The following is a 7,707-nucleotide window of genomic DNA, read 5'->3' on the forward strand; positions in this document are numbered from 1 at the left end:
ATGGCAGACCAAACAAAAAGCTGATAGAAATATGTGTGTGGGCTGAAGCAGGAAAAAACATCAGGGTGACTCACACATCATCTAAGCATGGAGCTTAGATGATGTGCCTCTCCTCTGCACTACATGCTAGGAGTTTTTGTGAGTGCATAATAAGCAGCGTTGTAGACATCATTTCCTCTCATGTTGAACACTGGTGTTGTACAGTCAAGACAAAAGTAGGGTCTTTTCCTTTAGTCAAATGACTTGACAAAACTTGCTTCATCTTTCTTGTCTGAGGTATGGAGAGTGGGTCGTACATAACAGCTTCTGAAGATGTAGCACGTAATTCTTATCTGAATATGGAAATCCCACCAAAAATGGATCTCTGGCAACTCCTAGAAACTTCAAGAATAAGGATATTTTTTATGCTGATAATGTTAGACTTTTCATCACTAGTCTGAATGAATTCCATTGGGATCCATCATTGACTGTATATGAGAACTGGACTTTGTGATTGTGACATCACCCGTAGAAAGTGACTCAATTCTGTCGCCAATTTTTTTTTTTTTGCAATCCGACACCACCATATTGGAGCCAGAAAATGTCAGTAAGCAGTGATTGGTCCGAATTGGTCTGAGTCAACATTTCTATGGCAACCACTCTCAGCAATCAGGAGTGAGCTTGTTGAAAGGCCACACCCCTACCTCTTGAAACCATGCTTTTGAGAATCTGTCAATCAGATATTTTTAAATGTTCAAAATGAAACCATATGCTTTTATTGAGGCATCTGATTGGTCCGTTTTTAACTTCAAAATTAAGAAAAGACTAGCAAAATTCTGCAAAAAAAGCTTTTTATTTCTGAATGGAAGTCTGGGATTTTGGCTTCTTGGATCCAGTGGGTACTTCCTGTTTGGGACGCAAGGGGGAGGAGTCACTCAGTCCACTTCTCTTATACAGTCAATGGGGTTGAGGATCCTGCAAAGGGCTACTGTCAGTTATTTCTGTTTTTTTTTTTTTTGCTTCCTAACACACTTCAATCTTCATCAATTCATATAATAATTAAAAAAAAAATAGAACCATAAGGTGGAAATCAGATAAAAATGAAATAAACCTCATTTTAGAAACATTAAGCCCCATAAATGACTAAAAGACGATGACCAATAAACCCCAATTTAGAAACGTGATCTTCTAAAGAGAACCAAAATATGCATTTTTACTGTATGTCAAATTATTTCAAGATAATTTGTCAATGTTAGTTTTGTTAAATTGTTAATTATTAGAGGAATTTGGGAGAAAACATGAGATGGACAAAGTGCTGACTTTCCATCGGCTGATTGTTGGGTATTCCTCGTTTTTTTTAGCGAGGTGAGCTGCCAGATGTGTCATCAGACGCCTTGTCAAGTGGGTGTGCTTTGTATTTTTTTGAACTGGGTGAGAAATCCTGAAATGCTTACAAGTTAGACATGAAAAGTGCTACCTTTTATCTTTCTAGCTGTCGTCCTCAGCTGACTTCTAACAAACACTCACACAAACACACAAGCGGTCACAAACAGTTTTAATGAAAACAGTACAAATACAACATATATATAAAACGTAATATATGTTTAAAAAAAAAAGTTTCAGAACGTTATATTTATAATAGATTTTTAAAAAAAATTAAATAAATTATTTTAATTGGTTGCATGCCAAGGAAAAATATACCGTCCCTTACATCTTCTTACCTCACACGTGACCTTTTGCACAAATCTCATTTTGAACACAATTTAATTTTGCTTCATATCTCTTCTCCTTTAACTGCCTGTGTGCTCCCCCTATTACTGTGATGTCGAGACTCTTTTGTTGTGGCCGGAGGAACATCATTTTGTTGACTGCTGCATCCTGGATTGCTATACACAAAGGACAAATTAAGAATCTGAATCCAATTTGACCCAAACTCAGAATTGTTGCAGTTCCTCATATGACCACCAGAGCCTGGTGTCAGAGGGGAGTATCTATTGACCCTTCAAGATGGTATTATCAAATTTTACACTATAAATACACATAAGTATAACGTTTTACTTTAATAATATATTTCTCAGCTATGAAAAATCTGCATATATGGATTTTCTTTTCTGAATAACATTTTTTGACTTAAATTTTTTTTTAGGAGTGACCTTCTGATTGGCAGATGGAGGACCCATAAATGTTCAGCCATTTTTTGAAAGATTGTTGAGGTGGGCGGAGCAACCTCAGGTCAAAAACTCTCTTCAAACCCAAACATTACGCTTCACTTTTTGCACGCATGTTTCAATGACTCACGTCAGTCGATGTGTCTTTGCTAACCTACCAGCAAGATGCTGCATGCATTCCTATGAAACTGTGCCTGTACCCTATAAATACATGGGAAAAAAAATGTAAATTGCTCACAAGCATGTGAATAATTTACTAATGTTCAATAGCAGATAGTTGTAGAATTCAATTTTAACTAAAAATGATCTTTTGGGTTCTTTATTTTCTTAGGAATTTGACTTCAGCATTTATTGACAAATTCAAAAAGGCAATTTTTCATTGTTGCTAAAGTATTTCATTAACTTAAACCAGTTTTTCTTCAACGGTATTGAAAGTATTTTAAAGTTGGTGTTGAAAATCTCTATTTTTGTATTGCATTTGCTGCTTGACAAGAAAATGTGTTTATTCAGAGTTAACAGTAATTTAAAATATTTTTAAATTGGGAAATCCTTTTCCAAAATATATCAAATGTTTGAACTTGAGAGGAAAATCTGTCACTACTTAGTTTCAGTACTTTAATTTTTGAATTTTTAAATGCGCAAAACAATCCATCAAGTTTTTAAAAAAATATAAAGTTGGTTTATATATGTTTTTTTTATTTGGTCTTTTTTTAAGTTTTTGAATCAACACATTTTTAGATACTAGACATGAATGCAAAAACATTTGTCCTTTCGGTGTAATCGTTAACTTTACCTTTTTTTTTAAAGGCGTAGGTCTTTATTTATGGCTTTCCAAACCATTTGCACATTTTACCTAGAATTATCTGTTTTTTTCACTTAAGAGACAAGAAATAACATGTTTGCTTTCTGCCTGCTAATTACTAGAGTATAAACTTTCTCCATGAAATAGAAAATAAATTAAAATTGTATTATCTGTTTCCTTCATGCGTTTGATGTCACATATTTTTGTGATATGTTTTAAGACCGATCAGTGGCCAAAAAATGACTCCTTTAAAACTCTGAATGATTTGTTTTTAAGTGGTTAAAAGATGTCATTCAGTTGGAAATGTGCTTTGCAAATCATTATCTTTGGTCAAATTTAATCTTCTACAAAACATTCTACTCCTTTATTTTGAGTCTACCGGAGTCCAAACTCCTACAAATCCACCACCATGAGCGGTTAATTGCAATTTGTGAAAAAAAAATCCAGGAAAATCCATCAGCCTCCCTCTGACATAAACCTTCACTTAGGCTGAATCAGCTAATGCTATCATCAGTTGCCATGGAGACTGACGGAGTTGCAGTGTTGCTGTGGAAACTGAACGGCTGCTCATTACCACCGACATCAAACTTCCACACTCCCTTGAGCAGCACTTCACAAACATAAATTCCTACTATGCAATCATGCTTTCATCTCAACCCTTCGTGCAGATTGAAAGCGTTTTGTGCGCTTTATTGACACTCTTCAGACATGGTGGCAGGTTTGAAACCTGCACAAGTAGAAGTCAAGAAGAAGCTTCATATTATCAGAGAGATCTTTAAAATAATAGAAGGTTTTGAGGAAAATGTGTTTGTCATTGCAGGTATTAGAGCTATGGCCTTCATCCCAAGCATGTTGCTTTCAACAGTAATTTATGACTAAATTAAAATACTAAGTAAAATTATAACACTACTAAATCAGCTTACAGAAGATGAAATATTCTTATTTCTCATAAATAAATGAGTGAAAGAAAATCAGAAATTTATTTGCATTTTCCACTATCTACACGTGAAAGTACATCATCATTCACACAGTGGATGCTTTGTACTACAACTAGTATATTTTCTACTGTTCAACAAAACATTTAGGCCGACGTAACTGCAGTTGGAGGAGAAAGTATGTGAACCCTTTGGAATTACTTGGTTTTATACATAAACTGGACAAACTATTGTGTTCAGTAAAAACATGAAAACCTTAAGTAGACAATGATTTTCTCTGTCGTTGAGATAAAAAAAAGAAAGAAAAAACATCATGTGTCCGTCTCGTACAGAAATTGAGGTTTCCATACGGTTCACATACTTTCTCTTGCATCTGTTTATTGACACCAGTAAGTTAACCCTTTTTTTCCTAAAATGATTCCCAGATTCTAGTAAAAGCCCCTAAAAGCTCTTAGTTCAAGCACATTTTTATTTAAGGGTAATTTGGACATAAAGTCTGTAAAAGCCTTAAAAAAACACAATATTTCTCAACTTTATTAATGTTTTGTAAATGTTGCTAACACTGCAGTTTTTTTTTTAAATTCAGCAATAAAACATTTTAAGATGATAAATATATTTACCAGATTTAGCCTGATGCCATGATGTTGTCCAGAAAAGAAACTTCTCTATGAACTGTGGTTTTCTTGCCTGCTAGCTCTTTATTAATTCAGCAGGAGCGGTGCTGCCTGCTGTAGCTCACTTCTTTGCTGTTCCCCTGACAGTTTCCTCTTAGATACTGATACCTATACACAGTCAAATACAGCGCACCATTGGACCAGTCATGCTATGCGGTTTTCCACATGGTAATGTCTGCTTTGTGCTCCAAGAAAAGTATTGAATAAAGTGTGTTTGGGAGGATGCTTGGATCAATAATTCCTTGTGCTTTTCTACAAAAGAACAGTGAGGATATTTAATGTTAAGATGGTAGAAATATGAAAAAACACACCTAGGTGTGTGACAACTAATTGACCCATTCCCAGGGGGAGCAAAGAGCTGCAGACACAGCCGTGTCAAGGGAACCATGTGGTGGTTTAACCCTCCAGTCCCACCCCTTAGAGTTGAGTGTCAAGCAGGGAGGCATTGGGAGGGAGACACGACCTCCGGATTTGAAATCACCCCTTTCCAGTCTCAGGGCGGGCTTACCATTTTACAAAGGTAGGCGATTGCCTGGGGCCCTCGATGTGTTGCACAAAAAACCCAAATCACTTAAAATCACATACGACTACTTATATGAAAGCGTTTCATCCTCCCCCAGCCCTTCTGAAGAAATGGAATGTTCCAGCAACAGCAAGCTAGCAGGCTAAGAAAAACTTTTAAAAGAGATTAAAACAAAACAAACAAAAAAGGTAAGATGAAGAGTAGTAATGTGTAAAAAAGTAAAAGGCAAGGAGAAAGCAAGAAATCTGTTTCTGCACTTCCCAAAGTGCAGGAAGACAAAATAGAAAAAAGTAAAGAATTATAGATAATGTCCTAAATGTTTGTTGTGAAGACAAAATTGTAAAATTGTGGTAAAACAGTCAAAGTTTCTCAAGAATAAAATCATAAAAAAAAAATCACAGTTGTTTCATTAAATTATAACTTTATTTTGAAAAATTTCCCAAGTAAAATTACAACTTTTTAAGTCATAAATGTATTATTTTGTTCTTGTAAAATACTATTTTTTTCTGATAATTTTGACTCCTCTCATATATGTATTTTCTTTCATGGTGACCCTAATACTCCAGCATAAGAGAAGGAACAGAAAAAGAGAGAAAAGGCAAAGGTGGAGGTGGCAGAAAATGGTCACCACTCCATAGTAACCTGTTTTTTAAGTTTTTGTTTGTCTAATTTAGTAAAACTTGACTAAATAATGATATAAACACTGCAGAGGACCCTCTGTTATTGTTTGCCTAGGGCCCCCAAACTGCTAAGTCCGCCACTGGCGGATACGCTACCACAAGACCACTAAGTTTGACACTTCAACATATGGACGGACAAGAATTAAGCTCTGATCAAAGGTCTATCGCTCTACCTCAGCACCACATCCATCTGTTTTTCATACGCTATATGTTCTAATGTTTCTGTAGTGTTTATGGTTCAATATAGGTTGGCAATCAGAAAGGCAGCATGCCTTCTGCATTTACCAGATGTTATCTTACAAATAGTTAATGAGACTTTGAATGCTTGTTGGTGCATTTTTTTTTTTCTAACACTGGTGTTTTGATTAAAATGAATCTTAGGTGAGACAGCTGTCATGTTTTAACGATAAGCTGTTTCCCCTTAAGCTTTGTTACTTTAAAGAGTCTATAACAACCTCAAAATAACATTAAAGAAACATTTTTTATGTGCTATATCATATCCTAAAGACAGGGTTCAAATCTTGCAAGGATGGGAGAATCTGCAGGGAACTAACCTTTTGGTCTCTATATCTGTGACATCGTACGGGAGCACATGCCCAATTTGTGAATATTTTAATGTTCAACCTCGACTGAGCTGCACTAGTCTGTACCAATCACTTCTCTGTACTGAACTGATTGATCGCCTGACCAGATAGCTTACTTCTTTTAAGTTTCATGATTACAATTACAGTAGACAGTGGGCCTTTTGTCAATTTCAGATGTGGTTACCGACCTGGAACCGACTTTTTGTGGTACAGGGCTCTCAAAGACCTGTCAAAATGTTTTAGCATGACTTACAAAGATTGTTGATGGATTGTTGGAGCTTTACAGCTTTACTGTAGTCAGAAGCCTGGTGGACTGATTTGTACACTTTACAAAAAGAGCGAGCATAGTTTTGTATTTTATGTGTCACAGCTGAACAATGTCAAGTTAATATAACTGAGTTGAGTGAAGTTCGACTAATCTGTCATTTCTGCAAAGACTGCTTATTGTAGTTAAAAGAGAGGTATGTATAATACCACAGTTTGTTTGAGAAACTTCCCATCAACCCTTCTGGCCAATCAACTGGCTCTTGGCACCTCTACGCATTCTGGGTATTGTAGTCAAAACACATCAAATTACTGTTTTGTTTTACTTAATGTGTCCCATGGTCTCAAATATTTGATACTTTGGGTAATCCGAAAGTAAAAAACTTCTAGCTAATAAAAAAATCTTTATTGGCAATGGCTGGCTTTGAGGGATGAAACCAATCATTAGCCAATTTAATTTGATTCACATTTTATTTCAAGAACAATTTTGAGACGACGATCAGAATTAGAAACAAAAAAACAACCTTTTTTTTTATTGTGTTGGTTGATCACTTTGTGTATCCGTGCAATCAAGTGACTCTTTCTTGGTCTTGAAACCTTCAGAAACAATCTCACAAATCCTGCAGAACTGAGAATTACTTCAGGCCTGGAACACTCTCATTGGGACTTAGAAGTAAATTTGTGTCTCCATTTCTCTTTCTGGGACCAACAGATATGAAAGCAGAGAATGACTGTAAAAAAGGGTCAAAATATAATCCTAAAGTGTGAAATACTACACAATACACTCTAGTGGTCTAGCACAGTTATCATATTTTAAATTTAGACTTAAAAACACCTAAATATGTGTCATTTCAAAACAAAAGGAAATAGTAAAAATAACAACAGTCTGTAATATGGCTGCCGATGAGTGCTGGTGGTCCACGGGCGTTCATGTTTAAGGCTGTTTTTAATTTTTTCACTCGGGTGAGTTTTTGTAGAACTGAGGAGGTTCTCATCCTGGTGATCTTCTGTAATTGACTGGTGCTGTTTATGGTGTCACCCACGCAGACTCATAAAAAAAAAAAAAAGCTGTGAAAACACTTGCTCTGTTGTAAAGAG

The sequence above is a fragment of the Oryzias melastigma genome, linkage group LG21 (genome assembly GCF_002922805.2).
Source record: "Oryzias melastigma strain HK-1 linkage group LG21, ASM292280v2, whole genome shotgun sequence".
In the NCBI taxonomy this organism is placed as follows: domain Eukaryota; kingdom Metazoa; phylum Chordata; class Actinopteri; order Beloniformes; family Adrianichthyidae; genus Oryzias; species Oryzias melastigma.